The sequence below is a fragment of the Aethalodelphis obliquidens genome, unplaced genomic scaffold, assembly GCF_003676395.1.
Source record: "Aethalodelphis obliquidens isolate GAN/ISIS:26980383/991018 unplaced genomic scaffold, ASM367639v1 scaffold6, whole genome shotgun sequence".
In the NCBI taxonomy this organism is placed as follows: domain Eukaryota; kingdom Metazoa; phylum Chordata; class Mammalia; order Artiodactyla; family Delphinidae; genus Aethalodelphis; species Aethalodelphis obliquidens.
This window is the reverse complement of record NW_020837950.1, coordinates 52,127,235-52,146,346: the sequence shown is the minus strand read 5'-3', so window position 1 is coordinate 52,146,346 and position 19,112 is coordinate 52,127,235. Positions and strand designations below refer to the sequence as shown.

Below are 19,112 nucleotides of genomic sequence, written 5' to 3'. Positions count from 1 at the left end.
TTTTTGTTATTGAGCTGCATGACCTGCTTATAAATTTTGGAGACGAATCCTTTGTCAGTTGCTTCATTTGCCAATATTTTCTCCCATTCTGAGGATTGTCTTTTGGTCTTGTTTATGGTTGCCATTGCTGTGCAAAAGCTTTGAAGTTTCATTAGATCCCATTTGTTTATTTTTGTTTTTATTTCCATTTCTCTACGAGGTGGGTCAAAAAGGATCTTGCTGTGATGTATGTCATAGAGTGTTCTGCCTATGTTTTCCTCTAAGAGTTTGATAGTTTCTGGCCTTACATTTAGGTCTTTAATCCATTTTGAGCTTATTTTTGTGTATGGTGTTAGGGAGTGATCTAATCTCATGCTTTTACATGTACCTGTCCAGTTTTCCCAGCACCACTTATTGAAGAGGCTGTCCTTTCTCCACTGTACATTCCTGCCTCCTTTATCAAAGATAAGGTGACCATATGTGTGTGGGTTTATCTCTGGGCTTTCTATCCTGTTCCACAGATCTATACGTCTGTTTTTGTGCCAGTACTATACTGTCTTGATTACTGTAGCTTTGTAGTATAGTCTGAAGTCAGGGACTCTGATTCCTCCAGCTCCATTTTTTGGAGAATAGCTATTTTAAGAAGATACACAGGTAACAGGAATTAACACAGGGGTACTAGGATAAATTGATGACACAGTAAACACAACTGGAATTCCTTTTGGGTTGGGGGATTAAACTCATTACAAAAAAAGTGCTTTCCATGCATAGTGTTATATCCATGCTGCCATGTCACCAAAAGTAGGCTTGCCAAGGCAAGTGAAGTGTACGAATGCTCCAGCCTCACAAAACTGCAATGAAGTGCAACTATAAATAATACTGAGTAAAGTTTACCATCTCACCAGTGAATAATACTTTTAAGGCATTCAATTAGCCTAACCCTTTTCAGTATTCTAAGCTATTCACATTGACAATCACCTTCATTGTAGTGCTTGCTACAAGGGAGACATATAAATAGTTGTTTGGGCTAAAATATAACGGGAAGGCATTCCTTGGGTTCTACATAAAAGTAACAGTTTAATGGCAATCTCTGATAGGCTGCTTACATGAATGATATTTCCTTCGTTCATTGTGTTGTTAGGACCCAGTGGGAAGAGAAAGGGAAAAAAACCACCCAAAACCTAATATTATTCTAGTTGCCTGAGCTGGTGTAACGAAAGCTCCTCAAGATCCAGATGGCACTTGACTTTGATTTTACAGGGTTTTCCTTCAAGTGAAACTACTACATTGCCTGTCACTTTCTCTCCAAGTGTCAAACGGTCCTTTATTATCATCTAAGCCATTTTCTTGCCACTCATGTTATTACCTCTAAATTTCTTTTTAGTGGCATCTATAGAGCTAGCATAAATCATCTTTATAAAGGTGCACTTTCAGAAGCCCAGAATATAAATACTAGGTCTTCTTTCTTAGACTCTTTTATTTTCTATGTGGTATCTTATTATCAGCAATCATTCCTAGGTAGCAACTTCACAAAAGGTGCGTAGGGGTCCTCTACAGTATCACCAGTGTCACCCACCAAGATCTGTTTTGCCTTCTCTACAATTACTTGTCTTCTGTCATCGCCTAAACAGAAGAGAACAGCTTTCTTTTTTCGCTGTCTTGTGTAGAAGATTACCTTACGTTCCTATCATTAACAACTTTGATGACCTCATCATTCACTATAACTCCAGAAGCCAGTTTCAGAGCACGCACGTGGAGTAAAATCAGGAAGCAGAGGGCAAAGGCGGCGTGCCGGGGCCAAGGGAGGAGCTCCGAGGTCCCTTTCACGCCCCTGGCCACGCCCCAACACCAGACCCCCCCCCCCCCGCCCCCCGGCCCCCGCACCGGTGCCCGAGCCCTCCCTCCCCCGCGGCAGGGCCGGCGGGCAGGTAGGGGGAGAGCAGAGGGGCCACAGCGCCAACCTTGGAGGCCACATTCCGGTTAAAATGGCGGTCTCTGGCCCGAGGCCGCGCTCCCCACCTCGGGGGCCCGCAGGCTGCGCGCCTGCCTTACCAGGAGGCTGTCGGCTGAGGCTGCAGCGGCGGCTCGGGCTCCCCCTCGGTGGCGCCGTGGGGAGAAGGAGGGGCGGGCGGGCTGCAGAGAGCGCGGGGCACGCCCTCGAAGAATGTTTACAGTGAAGAAAATTAGCGTCATGGACCTCTGGACACTTAAGATAAAGCGCACGTTTTTAATAAGCTCTGGTGTTTAATTATTGATTTGACTGAAAAAAACTCCAAGAAGGCAGTTATGTCTGTGGCCACCCCAGGCTCTTAAATGTATATTGAAAGAACAAAATTTGCTTTTTAAAATATCTTAGAAGCAGTAACAGCAGTACCAAGCATAAAAAAATTTAGTGCTTAAAATATGCAAGGGTCCAACTCAAACACGTTATTCCTTAAAAATTAGAATAACAACCAAAGAGCTGTTTGTTATTCAAAAAAGAATAGATTATTTTCCATGTTTTTATCTATATTCTAACAAAAAAGAAAACTTAAGCTATTTTTTATTCATATTCTTCGTAATATTTAGATTATTAAAATCATCAATGAAGTAGGAAAATATTGTAGTTAGATAGGAGATACCACAACACAAAGTATGGGTTAACATTTCTTCATTTCTAATAGTCCTCAATATTTCAGAAGATGTAGAAAATTAACATTTTCATGCTGTGGTTGATGGTCATATGTATGCAGTACACTGTTTCAGAAGAACAATTTTTAATTCTTTCTGTTTATAAAGAATTAGAAAGTTAAACTTGAAAATGTACGTAATAGGCTTGTTGGGTCTTATAAATGTTTATATGGTTAATGGCACTATTCTTGAACAAAATGGAAATGTATCTTATTGTCATGCATTCAGATAAAATATGGGATTCTCTGAACATGAACTATAAAACTATTTAGAATATTCAACTATAAGCAGTGACAAATAAGTAAACTAAAGTCAATTTATTTTTTAAATATAATCTTGTTAAACTCCTGTATATCTAGTTTTTCTTTTGATGTTTTATTGATTTTAAACTTCAATAATTAGAATGTATCTTCTATCAAATTTTTTTTAATTTATATGAAACATGGAGAAAATGAGTTAACTAACCACAGAGTAATTTATTGATTCCTAGACATTCTTGTTTCAACTATATCTCTCATTCCCCTGCCTCCAGAAGTCTTAGGAAGTGAATTTGCTTTTTGGACAAGATGTTCCAGGTGTTTCTTGTGTTTTCCTACCCCGTCCTGAATTTAACCACCTCTCCAAGAATCCCTAAGACATTTTAATGTTTAAATACATTCAGATACCATCATCTAGGTGCTGGTGAACATCTTCATTGCTACTAGGTCCTTGTTCCTAGGCCCTTTAGGTGGACAGATGAAGGTTTTAAGATTAAAAAAAATGAATTCTAACTGGTATTTCAAAAATAAATTTAGAAACACGGAATTTTTATTCCTTTTCATTAAAAAATTTCTACTACTTTGTTCTAATGTTGAAAATATTGGCTCCGAATAACATCAGCAAAATGTTTTTATACTTTACACATAATTTATTTATGTATTTATTTTTTTGGCGGTATGCGGGCCTCTCACTGTTGTGGCCTCTCCCGTTGCGGAGCACAGGCTCCGGACACGCAGGCTCAGCGGCCATGGCTCACGAGCCTAGCCGCTCCATGGCATGTGGGATCTTCCCGGACCAGGGCACGAACCTGCGTCCCCTGCATCGGCAGGGGGACTCTCAACCACTGCACCACCAGGGAAGCCCTACATATAATTTTTGAATACCAATATCGTTAATAAGAATAGACTAACTAAATCAGTATTTTACAATTTAGATTATATATTAGAATATTCTAATATAGTACATACATTAGTATATTTATGTATATACGTATAAATATTTTATTTTTATATACATCCAATTATGATTGTAGAGTCAAATTACTGTAACTTCAAATCACTTGAAATGTGCGTTGCTGATAACCCAATAGTATTTTTGCATTAAAAAAATGCTAATTTTTATACTTAATTTTATGATCATGTTAAACTACTTACAGGTTCTATAGTAAAAACTTACAAGAGTTGCCTCATGGAAGTTTTATTACTATTATGTCCTCTCTATTCTGCTTCTTCCCTCATTGCATAGAGTGATATTCTATTGTTTTTACTATTTCGTTTCATTTTTATAAACTGTAAATCATTGCGTTTCTACATTGTATTCCTTCTTCATTAGGTACACTGAAATATACATACATGCTGATTTACACATTAATCTTAGCTAAATACATCCTAGAACTAACTTTATAGAAATAAAGAGAAATATTTTCTATTGCTCTATATAGCTATTATGTAATATAATAATGCAACCTCTAAAAAGGATCTTTTTTTAAATTGTAGTGTAATTGACTTATAATGTTATATTAGTTTCATGTGTACGACATAATAATTTGATACTTGTATACATTGTGAAGTGATCAACACAATAACTCTGGTTAATATATCTGTCACCATACATGATTCAAAAAAAAATTGTTTCTTCTTGTCATGAGAACTTTTAAGATTGATTCTCTTAGCAAATTTCATATATGCAAGAGTGTTATTAATTATAGTCCCCATGCTGTACATTACATCTCCATAACTTATTTATTTTATAACTGGAAGTCTGTACCTTTTGATCCCATTCAACCATTTTTCCCATCTCCCACACCCCACCCCCCACCACTGGCAACCACAAACCTGTTCTCTGTATCTGAGTGTAGTTACTTAAGGTTTTTTTAAATTCTTTTTTTGTTTGTTTCTCATTTAAGTGAGATCATACATAAAGTATTTCTCTTTCTCTGTCTGATTTATTTCATTTAACATCATGCCCTCAAAGTCCATCTGTGATATCAATATAGTTCCTTCTTTTTTATGGCTGAATAATATTCCATTGTATATGTGTGTGTATGTAAACACACACACCACATCTTTGTCCATTCATCCATCTATGGACACTTAGATTGTTTCCACATCTTGACTGTTGTAATGCTGCAATGAACATGGGGTTCATATACCTTTTTGAGTTAGTGTTTTTGTTTTCTTTGAATAAATACCCAGGGGATTGCTGTATCATATAGTAGTTCTATTTTTAATTTTTTAAGGAATCACCATGTATTTTTTTTTCATAGTGGCTGCATCAGTTTACATTGCCATCAACCATGCACAAGTGTTTCCTTTTCTCTGTATCCTCACCAACACTCGTTACTTCTAGTCTTTTTGATAATAACCATTTTAACAGGTGTGAGGTGATATATCATTCTGGTTTTGATTTGCATTTCCCTGATGTTTAGCAAAGTTGAGCATGTTTTCTTTGAAAAAAAAATGTTCAGATCCTCTTCCCATTTTTAATTGGATTTTTTTTAATTGGGTTTTTTGCTGTTGAGTTGTATGAGTTCTTTATATATTTTGGATGTTAACCCCTTATCACGTATGATTTCCAACTAGTTTTTCCCATTCAGTAGATTACCTTTTCATTTTGTTGATGATTCCTTTGCTGTGCAGAAGGTTTTTAGTTTGATGTAGTCCCACTCCTTTATCTTTGCTTTTGGTGTGAGATTCAAAAAATCACTGCCAAGACCAATGTCAAGAGTAATACCACCTAGTTTTCTTGTAGGAGTTTTATGATTTCAGGTCTTACATTCAAGTCTTTATTCCATTTTGAGTTAATTTTTGTGTTTAATGTAAGATGGTCCAGTTTCCTATTTTTTTTTTTTTTGGATTTGGCTGTCCAGTTTCTGAAAACCATGTGTTGAAGAGTCTGTCTTTTTCCATTATATTTATTCCCCCCCCTTGTGCCTTTGTCATAAATTAACTGACCATAAATGTGGGGGTTTATTTCTGGACTCTATTCTGTCCATTAATCTAAGTGTCTATTTTTATGCCAATACCATACTGTTTTGATTACTGTAGCTTTGTAGCATAGTCTGAAGTCAGGGAGTATGATGCTTCCAGCTTTGTTCTTAAGATTGTTTTACCTATTCACAGTCTTTGTGAATTCATACAAATTTCAGAATTGTTTGTTCTACTTCTATAAAAAAATTCCACTGAAATTTTATTATGGATTGCATTAAATCTGTAGATTGCTTGGGTGATATGAATATTTTAACAATATTAATTATTCCAATCCTTGAGCATAGGGTGTCTTTCCATTTATTTGTGTCTTCAGTTTCTTTCATGAATGTCTTACAATAATCTGTGTACAAGTCTTTCACCTCCTTGGTTAAATTTATTCCTAGGTATTTTATTCTTCTTTGATGTAGTTATAAATGGGATTGTTTTCTTAATTTCTCTTTCTGATAGTTCATTTATTAGTGTATAGAAATGCAACAAATTTCTATACATTGATTTTGTATCCTGCAACTTGACTGACTTTATTATTTCTGACAGTTTGTGGTGGAGTCTCCAGTGTTTTCTATATATAATAACATGTAATCAGAAAATGCTCTTCCTTTGCACCTGGGATGCCTTTTATTTCTTTTTGTTGCCTATTTGCTCTGGCTAGGACTTCAATAATTTGAATAAAAGTGGTGAGAGTGGGTGTCCTTGTCTTGTTCCTAATTTTGAAGAAAAGGTTTTAGCTTTTCTCCATTTAGTGTGATGATAGCTGTGGGCTTGTCATAAATGGCCTTTATTATGTAGAGGTATGTAAGCTGGATATCCACTTTGTTGAGTGCTATTTTATCATAAATAGATACTGAATTTGTCTAATATTTTTTCGGCATCTATTGGGATGATTTTTATTCTTCATTTTCTTAATATGGGATATCACATTGATAGATTTGCAGATGTTGAACCAACCTTGTATCCTTGGAATAAATCTCACTTGATGATGATGTATGATATTTTTACTACATTGTTGAATTCAGTTTGCAAATATTTTGTTGAGGATTTTTGCATGTATGTTCTTCAGGGATACTGGCTTTTAATTATCACCAACCTGATAAGCTTAGTTTCTTGTGATTGGTTTATTGGGAAAGTGGAATAGAAGTTGGGGAGCTAAAAAAAAAAAACAAAAATAGTTGGGGGGCTAACAAGTAGACTGCTAGGAATAGAAATCAGTGATACTGAGGTAATAGTCTTTCCCTTTTTAAATTAATTATTATGGAACAGTATAATGCCTTCTGGATATAATGATGCGGTTTTTATAGCTCCCCTTACCTATGAATAAAGTGTATTATCATTGATTAAAAACAGCTCTTGTTGCCATTAATTCCAAGTATGTTTGATTGGTTATAATTCATTGAATTTCTATGCATGTCTATTTGAGTTTTACTTTGGGATATAAATAGAGAATAACCCTTGATGTCTTTACTTTGGGCACATGGGTGAAAATAACTCATTTTTTTCAATGCAGGTGAGAAGTCCAGCACTATTATTACTTATTATTGTACTACAAGTAACAGCGTTCTTACTTATGTAAGTATACTTATTTATTTCTTAGTGAATGGTGTGGCAGTCACTGCATGTACACTCTGATCTTTATCACAATCACACTGAGACAAAATTAAAATCAACAGCAGTGCTTCCCTCCTTCAAGAAATCTTAGTTGTCTCTGAAAGGACTATTAAGAAACATGAAAAGAATGTAGAAGACAGAATCAAGATGTAGATACAGATTCAGTAAACATATTACAATAAAAAAGTATTTTGAAATTATAAACCAAGCAATAACAACTAAGAATAGAAACAGAGGCAAGGAAAAAAACTATATAATAACATTAAAATTAACTATTTTTCAATGATATTGAAGTATACTATGAGCAAACATAGTAGGAAAGTATATAATAACATTAAAATTAACTATTTTTCAATGATATTGAAGTATACTATGAGCAAACATAAAAGGAAATTTAATTCACGCTCACGTTCAAGATTTACTTTTTATCACAAACTGATTGCTTTAAAAAAATCACCAAGCCATTAATGTATTGCTTCATTTGATTTCAGATATTTCAATGAAAAAGTAATTCTATGACTGTATTTTAAGATCTTAGTTTTGCTAAGGCTTTCAGTTCTTTACTATATCTTGTTGCTGATCAAGAGAATTAAATTACACCTTAATGTCGTAGCACTCTAAATCTAGATTCAAAAAGGTCTAACTGATTCTGACTATAACATTCAAGTTAATTAGAGTTTGTTTAGTAGTTGCAAAATGTTGGGCAGTTAATCAAACTAGAAAAGACAAGGGTACTTCAAGCTGAGCAGAAATGTAATTTATCCTGACTGATTCTATTACCTATTAAAGATATGTTATTCAAACTAGCACCCGAAGTAATCAAATGCAAGTTTATAAACTAATGAAGTATATACTCTGATTTGAGAAAGGGACAAATAATTTTATGTCTAGAAATTATGCCGGACTACAGGACAACAAACTTATACTGTTCAAAGAGAGAAGGGGCAAGGGTGAGAAAGAGAGGCTGTGTCTGATTCTTACAATAGTGAAAAAGACTCCAGGACTGTTTTTACTATGGCAATAATTTATATTATTGGTTAGTTTCTGGCTACCTGGTCATCTAATAAAATAAATACATGTGGGTATTATTCCTTGTTTCTACCATCATATCAAATAATTTTGTCATTTTTATATTACTGTGATATGGAACATGGATATGAATATACTGTTGATACTTTTGCAATGCTTATTTCATAGAACATGTTCAAATACATAACAAAAATAAACTAGTTTGTTGAAAAAGTTTTATGTCACATATTGGTCACTTTTCAAAAGTCCAGTGCAATCAAAACAGGTAATTACTTTCAAGAAACAAAGTTAAATCAAGGGTCAAAACCTCCAAAATCTAGCCTCACTATAATTGAAATGCACAGGATTCTGCTTTTATTTTATTTTTTTCTTTCACTTATACCCATGCTCAAAAGAATGTGGTCAATATTTTTAACATGCTTAAGTTAATATTTGTACTCATATTGTATTTATGTATTTAGTAATAATATTCTTTATGAAGGAATAAAAGTTTTTTTTTAATTGGGTCAAACAAAGACCTGAAATAAAACTATATATGAATGGAAAATGGAAGGAAAATGTTTTCACAAAAATGCAATCCTGAAAATCTGTAAGACCTATGTGCAATGTTGGATAATATGTGTATTTTACGTAAGACCTAGTGTTCTTATATGTAAAAGGGAAACATTACAAATATTACAGAACATTAAAAAAGGGGCTGCATTAGTAGTCCTTGCCTTATATAGTTATTTCAAGGAACAAAAGAAAGCACATAAATCCTTAAGCATTGTATCTGACAAATAGTAAATATGTAAAAGGTAATCAGTGCTGCAGTATTACAGAAGAGTGAGGTACTTCTTGAGATGAGATGATTACATTCAGTAGGACTGTGCCAAGTGAAAAGTGGTAGCATATCCAATTCCTTCTCTTTAATCTTTGTAGAAAATTATTGTCCTTTTAAATTTCATATATATTCTCTTCTTTTTTAGCGTTTCAAAGAATTGATAGTGGTCACAAAAGAAGCATTAGAGATTGAGTTATGTTTTTCATATAATCATAAAACTAATTTCTGGAAGTTAACTTTAGGTAATAATTTTATCGGAAATTCTTAGTCGGATACAGCTTAGATAAAACTCAGAGAATCAGTTGGGGGATATTTGCTTCTAGAGAATATAGCAAGCATAGTTATCTCTTGTTCCCCTTCCTTTTTTTAAAAAAATTTTTGTTGGAGTACACTTGATTTACAATGTTGTGTTAGTTTCAGGTGTATAGCAGAGTGAATCAGATTCTTTTCCCATATAGGCCATTACAGAGTATTGAGTAGAGTTCCCTGTGCTATACAGCAGGTTCATATTAGTTATCTATTTTATTTATAGAGATGTGTATATGTCAGTCCCAATCTCCTAATTTATCCCTACCCTCTCCCCTTATCTCCTGGTAACAATAAGTTTGTTTTCTACATCTGTGACTCTACTTGTGTTTTGTAAGTTAAGTTCATTGGTAGCCTTTTTTTTTTTTTCCAGATTCCACATATAAGCAATATCACATGGTATTTGTCTTTTCTTCTTCTTCTTCTTTTTTTTTTTTTTTTTAAATGTTCCCTTGTTGTGGAGGGAAGGGATAGTTAGGGAGTTTGGGATTGACATGTACACACTGCTTTATTTATTTATTTGGCTGCAATGGGCCCTAGTTGCTGCGCACAGGCTTTCTCTAGTTGTGGCGAGCAGGGGCTACTCTTCATTGTGATGCACAGCCTTCTCATTGCTGTGGCTTCTCTTAGAGCACGGGCTCTAAGTGTGTGGCCTTCAGTAGTCGCAGCATGCAGGCTCAGTAGTTGCAGTGCGTGGGCTCAGTAGTTGTGACTTGCAGGCTCTAGAGCGCAGGCTAAGTAGTTGTGGCACACGGGCTAAGTTGCTCTGTGGCATGTGAGATCTTCCCGGACCAGGGATCAAACCCGTGTCCTTGCACTGGCAGGCGGATTCTTAACCACTGTGCCACCAGGGAAGTCCCTAATATTTGTCTTTCTGTGTCTGACTTCGCTCAGTATGACAATCTCTAGGTCCATCCATGTCACTACAAATGGCATCATTTTGGTTTTTTTAACGGCCGAGTAATCTATTGTTTATATATACCACATCTTCTTTATCCACTCCTCTGCTGATGGACATTTAGGTTGTTTCCTTATCCTGGCTCTTGTAAATAGTGCTGCAATGAACATTGGGGTGCATGTGTCTTTTTCAATTATGGTTTTCTCTGGGTGTAAGCTCAGGAGTGGTATTGCTGGGTCATATGATAATTCTATTTTTAGTTTGTTAAGGAATCTCCATGCTGTCCTCCATAGTAGGTGTACCAGTTTACATTCCCACCAACAGTGTAAGAGGGTTCCCTCTTCTCCACACCCTCTCCAGCATTTGTTGTTTGTAGATTTTTTGATGATAGCCATTCTGGCTTGTGTGAGGCAATACCTCATTGTAGTTTTGATTTGCATTTCTCTAAAGATTAGTGATGTTGAGCATTCTTTCATGTACTTGTTGGCAATCTGTATATCTTCTTTGGAGAAATGTCTATTTAGGTCTTCCACCCATTTTTGGATTAGGTTGTTTGTTTTTTTGATATTGAGCTGCATGAGCTGCTTGTATATTTTGGATAATAATCCCTTGTTGGTTGCTTCGTTTGCAAATATTTTTGCCCTTTCTGAGGGTGTCTTTTCATCTTGTTTATGGTTTCCTTTGCTGTGCAAAAGCTTTTAAGCTTCATTACATCACATTTGTTTTTTTTGTTTTTATTTTCATTACTCTAGGAGGTGGATCAAAAAAGATCTTGCTGAGATTTGTGTCAAACAGTGTTCTGCTGATGTTTTCTTCCAAGAGTTTTATAGTGTCCAGCCTTACATTTAGGTGTTTAATCCATTTTGAGTTTATTTTTGTGTATGGTGTTAGAGAGTGTCCTAATTTCATTCTTTTACACGTATCTGTCCAGTTTTCCCAGCACCACCTATTGAAGAGGCTGTCTTTTCTCCATTGTATATTCTTGCCTCCTTTGTCATAGATTAGGTGGCAATAGGTGTGTAGGTTTATCTCTTGGCTTTCTATCCTGTTCCATTGATCTATATTTCTGCTTTTGTGACAATACCATACTGTTTTGATGACTGTAGCTTTGTAGTATAGTCTGAAGTCAGGGAGCCTAATTCCTCCAGCTCCATTTTTCTTTTGCAAGATTCCTTTGGCTATTTAGGGTGTTTTGTGTTTCCACATAAATTGTAAAAAATTTTTGTTCTAATTCTGTGAAAAATGCCACTGGTAATTTGATAGGGATTGCATCATATCTGTAGATTGCTTTGGGTAGTATAGTCATTTTGACAATATTGATTCTTCCAATCCAAGAATGTGGTGTATCTCTCCATCTGTTTGTGTCATCTTTGATTTCTTTCATCAGTATCTTATAGTTTTCTGCATACAAGTCTTTTGCCTCCTTAGGTAGGTTTATTCCTAGGTATTTTACTCTTTCTGTTTCAATGGTAAATAGGATTGTTTCTTTAATCTCTCTTTCTGATCTTTCATTGTTAGTGTATAGAAATGCAAGTGATTTCCGTGTATTAATTTTGTATCCCACCACTTTACCACATTCACTGATGAGCTCCAGTAGTTTTCCAGTAGTAGCTTTTGGATTTTCTATGTATAGTATCATCTCATCTACAAACAGTGATATTTTTACTTCTTCTTTTCCAACTTGGATCCCTTTTATTTCTTTTTCTTCTCTGATTGCTGTGGCTAAGACTTCCAAAATTATGTTGAATAGTAGTGGCAAGAATAAACATCATTGTCTTGTTCCTGATCTTAGAGGAAATGCTTTCAGGTTTTCACCATTGACAGTGATGTGTGCTGTGAGTTTGTTGTATATGGCCTTTATTATGTTGAGGTAGGTTCCCTCTGTGCCCAGTTTCTGGAGAGTTTTTATGATAAAGCGTTGTTGAATTTTGTCAGAAGCTTTTTCTGCATCTACTGAGATGATCGTATGGTTTTTATTCTTCAATTTGTTAATATGGTGTATCACATTGTTTGATTTACATATATTGAAGAATCCTTGCATCCCTCGGGTAAATTCCATTTGATCATGCTGTATAATCATTTTAATGTGTTGTTGGATTCTGTTTGTTAGTATTTTGTTGAGGATTTTTGTAACTATGTTCACTAGTGATATTGGCCTGTAAGTTTTGGTTTTTTTGTGTGTGTTTGATATCTTTGTCTGGTTTAGGTAATCAGGGTGACCTGGGGCCTCATAGAATGAGCTTTGGAGTATTCCTTCCTCTGCAATTTTTTGGAAGAGTTTGTGAAGTATAGGTGTTGTGTTTTAGAATTTGCCTGTGAAGCCATCTGGTCCTGGATTTTTGTTTGTTGGAAGATTTTTAATCCCAGTTTCCATTTCATTACTTGTGATTGGTCTGTTCATATTTTCTGTTTCTTCCTGGTTCAGTCTTGGAAGCTTGTATCTTTCTAAGAATTTGTCCATTTCTTCCAGGTGGTCCATTTTATTGGCATACAATTACCTATAGTAGTCTGTTATGATCCTTTTTATTTCAGTTGTTACTTCTTCTTTTTCATTAATAATTCTGTTGATTTGAGTCCTCTCTCCTTCTTGATGAGTCTGGCTAAAGGTTTAGTAATTTTGCTTATCTTCTCAAAGAACCAGCTTTTAGTTTCATTGATCTTTGCTATTGTTTTATTAATCTTTATTTATTTCTGCTCTGATCTTTATGATTTCTTCTACTTACTTTGGGTTTTGTTTGTTCTCCTTTCTCTAATTGTGTTAGGTGTAAGGTTAGGTTACTTATTTGAGATTTTACTTGTTTCTTGAGGTAAGATTGTATTGCTGTAAATTTCCCTCTTAGAACTGCCTTTGCTGCATCCCATAAATTTCCCTCTTAGAACTGCTTTTGCTGCATCCCATCCCTTTTGTTTTGGGTCATTGTGTTTTCATTGTCATTTATTTGGAGGTATTTTTTGATTTCCTCTTTGATTTCTTCAGTGATCCATTGTTTATTTAGTAACATATTGTTTAGTAACATATTGTTTACCTTTTTTTCCTGTATTGATTTCTAATCTCATAATATTGTGGTCAGAAAAGATGCTTGATATGATCTCAAAATTCTTAAATTTACTGAGGCATGATTTGTGATCCAAGATATGATCTATCCTGGAGAATTTTCCATGTGCACTTGAGAAGAAAGTGTATTCTGCTGCTTTTTGATGGAATGTCCTATGAATATTGATTAAGTCTATCTGATCTAGTGTGTCATTTAAGGCTTGTGTTTCCTTATTAATTTTCTGTCTTGATGATCTGTCCATTGGTGTAAGTGGGGTTTTAAATTCCCCCACTATCATTGGGTTATTGTTGATTTCCCCTTTTATGGCTGTTAGCGTTTGCCTTATATCTTGAGGTGCTCCTATGTTTTGGGTGCATAAATATTTACAATTGTTATATCTTCTTCTTGGATTGATCCCTTGATCATTATGTAGTGTCCTTCCTTGTCTCTTGTAACAGTATTTTAAAGTCTATTTTGTCTGATATGAGTATTGCAACCCCAGCTTTCTTTTGATTTTCATTTTCATGGAATACCTTTTTCCATACCCTCACTTTCAGTCTGTGTGTGTCCCTAGGTCTGAAATGGGTCTCTTTCAGACAGCATATATATGGGTTTTGTTTTTGTGTCCACTCAGCCAGTCTGTGTCTTTTGGTTGGAGCATTTAATCCATTTCCATTTAAGGTAATTATTGATATGTATCTTCCTGTTGCCATTTTCTTAATTGTTTTCAGTTTGTATTTGTAGGTTTTGTTTTTTTCCCCTTCCTCTTTTATTCTTTTCCCTTGTGTTTCTTGCCTAGAGAAGTTCCTTTAGCATTTGTTGTAAAGCTGGTTTGGTGGTGCTGAATTCTCTTAGTTTTTGCTTGTCTGTAAAGATATTGATTTTTCTGTCATATCTGAATGAGATCCTTGCTGGGTAGAGTAATCTTGGTTTTAGGATTTTCCCTTTCATATCCTGCCACTTCCTTCTGGCCTGCAGAGTTTCTTCTGAAATATCAGCTGATAGCCTTACAGGGATTCCCTTGTATATTATTTGTTGCTTTTCTCTTTCTGCTTTTAATTTTTTTTTCTTTGTAGTTAATTTTGTTAGTTTGATTAATATGTCTTGACCTGTTCCTCCTTAGCTTGATCCTGTATGGGACTCTGTGTTTCCTGGACTTGGGTGACTCTTTCCTTTCCCATACTAGGAAAGTTTTCGACTGTAATCTCTTCAAATATTTTCTCAAGCCTTTTTCTTTTTCTCCTTTTTCAGGGACCCCTATAATTTGAATGTTGGTCCATTTACTGTTGTCCCACAGGTCTATGAGAGTGCCCTCAGTTCTTTTCATTCTTTTTTTAAAAAATTCTGTTCATGGAAGAGATTTCCATCATTCTGTCTTCCAGGTCACTTATCTGTTCTTCTGCCTCAGTTATTCTATTGCTTCCTTCTAGTATATTTTTCCTTTCAGTTACTGTCTTGTTAATCTCTGTTTGTTCTATAGTTCTTGTAGGTCTTTGTTAAACTTTTCTTGTATCTTCTTGATCTGTGTCTCCATTCTTTTTCCAAGATCTTGGATCATCTTTACTATCACTACTCTGAATTCTTTTTCAGATAGATTGCTTATCTCCTCTTCATTTAGTTGTTCTTGTAGGTTTTTATCTTGCTCCTTCCTCTGCAACATATTTCTTTGTCATCTCATTTTGTCAAACTGTGTTTGTGCTCTCCTTTCTGCAGGCTGTAGCATCATAGTTCTTTCTTCTGGTGTCTGTCCTCTGGTGGGTGAGGTTTGTCCAGAGGCTTGTACCATTAGCCCTTTGATAGGGGGTTTGATTGGTGTTGTGGTGACCAGTGCCTGCCCTAGATATTGAGAGGAGTCTCCTCTTTGCTCTATGGTTGTCACTGTCCTGTTAGGGGTGGGATCTGCTCCCTTGTTGTTGGAGCAGAGGCCCTCAGCTCTGTTTCTTAGCTGTGCTTCTGATCTGCAGTGCAAGGTAGGTGGGATTGGAGAGCTACCACTGGGAGAGAAGCCACTGAGTATTACTCCTCTGGAGCTGTTCACCTGTGGATGTGCTCTGTTGTGTCCCCTTTTGCCTATTGTGTGGGCTCACAAAGTATACTGTTGTTGGCACTGCTCTCAGTCCTGCCTTAACTGTGGGTATGCCAGCAATTGGCCCTGGTGACTCTAAGACATCATTTTCACCCAGCCACCAGCACAGATCTACTGAGGTCAGGTTCCAGGACTGTGGTAGTCATGCTCCTGGACCTGCTGTGGGAGCTATGGAGGCAGCTCGGGCTCTGGTCTCACCCAACCCCCACATTGGCCCCTGCTGACGGTAGGTTCTGGCACCCACTGATGGATTTCCTAGTAGCAAGAGGTTTCTGCATGCTCCCAGGACAGCATGTGTAGGTCCTGGGAAGTGCTGGTGTAATTCCTAGTGGCAGAAGTTGTCTGTGCCCTTCCACATCAGTGGGAGTGGGTCCTGGGGCCCGCTGGAGGAATTCCTAGTGCGAAAGCTGTCTGTGCCCTTCTGGGTCAGCAGGGGTGAGGCCTGGTGTCTGCCTGCAGGTCTGGAAGAGGCAGCCAGTGCCAGCCTCTGGAGCCCAAGATGGCGGCAGTGACTCACACCCACCACTGGACCTCCTGCAGGCGATGTTTTGTTTTCTGGGAGCACTCACAGGGAAAGAAGTTCCTATGGTGGTCCTGCCCCTGTCCTCATGTGCCTTCAAACAATGGTAATTTGCCTCTCTGGTTGGCCCAGGCTTCTTCCTAGTACACACTCAGTTGCCATGGCCCAACCTCTTCAGGCTATTTCTGCACTTAACCCTGGTCCTCTCCCTGGGACTCAGCTTCAGGGTCTGAGCTTCAGCATCTGAACACCACCCTCAGTGACAGAGGAGTATCTCAAGGTGGGGAATGTAGGGTGGCGGTGCTGACCCTCTGGCCAGGTTGCTTTTCGGTTTGCTTTCCACGAACTGGTTACTCCTCTCTCCTTTTGGGCTCTGAAACTCCCCCTCCATGCAGTCTAATCTCTCCCATGGTGGGGAGCCATCCCAAGGTGTGGGAACCTTTCCTCCTTCACAGCTCCGTCTCTGGGGTGCAGGCCCCATCCTGATTCCTTCTTTTTCCTTTTGTCCTACCCAGTTACGTGGAGGCTTCCTTGTCTTTTTGGATGTCTGAGGTCTTCTGTTGGCACTCACTAGCTGTTCTGTGTGAATTGTTCCACTTGTAGATGTATTTTCAGTGTTTCTGTGGAGGGAGGTGAACTCTGCTTCCTACTCCTCTGCCATTTTTGTCCTGACCCTTCCCCTTCCCTTTTCTAGTTCCTCTCCTCATTTCCCCCTCTGTTTCCATATTTTGTCACTGAGGTACTCTAGTGGCATTTTGTTTATACCTCATTTGTATCTCAGTTTCATCCCCCAGGAGATGTGGCTTCAAACCAAGTAAGCTATCCTTTCAAGATTCTTGGGAAATTCACTATCTTGCCACATACGTTTGGACCAAATTTTTTCCTGAACATAGTATGTGACTACTAGTACTGATTCCTCTTTTGCTGTTTTTACCTTTTCTAGATTTGCATGGGTTACTCAAAGTATGTATGTCTCCCTTCAAGCTAGAATATGGCAAAATCCATATCTGTAATTTATAGATATATAGCAGCTTAATGGAAAAATAAACAGTCTCCTTCCACATGTTTACAGAAAAATAACTAGCTACCTTGTCAGGCAGATGTATACCCAACAGAGGAAAGTGAACATACATACATATCAAGAGAAAATCTGAAGATTAGAAATTTGAAAACAATGGGTAACACAGGCAATTTACCAACATTACTTGGTGATCAAAATGTATCTCACATTCAGAGAAAAAGGAACATGGATTTGGGGCAACACATCAAACTAACTATTCTTGCTTATTGAGAGATTGGGTACTACATATAGAAACATATCCAACTTTTATAAGCCCCGATATAGAACTTTTAAGTAGAGCAGTTAATGTTTCTTTCTCTTATGTTTAATTATGATTAGAAGCTTGGAAAACCTGGAGCAATTTCAACAAGGAAACTTGCTTACTAATTGGCTTTTCTCAACTTCTCACAAATTATAGTTACACCAAATCATCAGTACTGATAATTCAATTCAAAAGGAAAATAAGAAAACCATAGCAGTATATAAAGTACTTTAGTTTAACATTTCAATAAAATATTTACTATGGAGTAAGAGAAGAATGAAATTGATTTCGTATTCTCCTATTTTAAAAAATGTTTTAATTGAAGTACAGTTGATGTATAATATTATATAAGTTACAGGTGTACAATATACTGAATAACAATTTTAAAGGTTATATTCCATTTATAGTTATTATAAAATACTGGCTATATTCCCCATGTTGTACAATATATTGTTGTAGCTTATTCTATACATAATAGTTTGAGCTCTTAATCGCCTTGCCCTATATTGCCACCCCCTCATTCCCTCTCTCCACTGGCAACCACTAGTTTGTTCTCTACATCTGTGAGTCTGCTTCATTCTTCTTCACTAGTTTGTTGTATTTTTTAAAAATTCCACATGTAAGTGATATCATACATATTTGTCTCTGACTTACTTCACTCAGCATAATTCCCTCCAAGTCCATCCATGTTGTTGCAAATGGCAAAATTTCATTCTTTTTCATTGCTGAGTAGTATTCTGTTGCATATGTATACCACATCTCCTTTATCCATTCATCTGTTGTTGGACACTTAGGTTGCTTTCATATCTTGGCAGTTATAAATAATGCTGCTATGAACACTGGGGTGCATGTGTCTTTTTGAATTAGTGTTTTTGTTTTTTCTCAGATATATACCCAGGAGTGGAATTGCTGGGTCATTGGGTAGTTCTATTTTTACTTTTGTGAGAAACCTCCATACTGTTTTCTACAGTGGCTTCACCAGTTTACCTTCCCACCAACAGTGTACAAGAGTTCCTTTTTCTCCACATCCTCACCAATATTTGTTATTTGTGTTATTTTTCATGATAGCCTTTCTGACAGGTGTGAGATGATAGCTCATTGTGGTTTTGATTTGCATTTCCCTGATGATTTGTGATGTTGAGCATCTTTTCATGTGCCTTTCGGCCATCTGCATGTCTTCTTTGGAAAAATGTCTATTCAGGTCTTCTGCCCATTTTTTAATTGGGTTGTTTCATTTCTTTTTTTGATGTTTAGTTATATGAGCTGCTTATATATGTTGGATATTAACCCCTTATAGGTCATATCATTTGCAAATATTTTCTCCCATTCAGTATGTTGTCCTTTTGTTCTGTGGGTCGTTTCCTTTGCTGTGCAAAAGATTTTAAGTTTAATTAGGTCCCATTTCTTTATTTTTACTTTTATATCCTTTCCTTTTGGAGACAGATCCAAAAACATATTGGTACAGATTATGTCAAAGAGCGTCCTGCCTATGTTTTCCTCTAGGAGCTTTTTGCTTTCCAGTCTTACTTTTAGGTCTTTAATACATTTTGAGTTTATTTTTGTGCATGGTGCTAGAGAATGTTCTAATTTCATT

The 19,112-nt window shown here is 36.4% G+C and overlaps 1 pseudogene; it reads right to left on the bottom strand.

Moving 5' to 3' along the window:
- Positions 1–516: 516 nt before the first annotated feature.
- LOC113619271 (uncharacterized) lies at positions 517–2,172 on the bottom strand (annotated as a pseudogene).
- Positions 2,173–19,112: the final 16,940 nt, after the last annotated feature.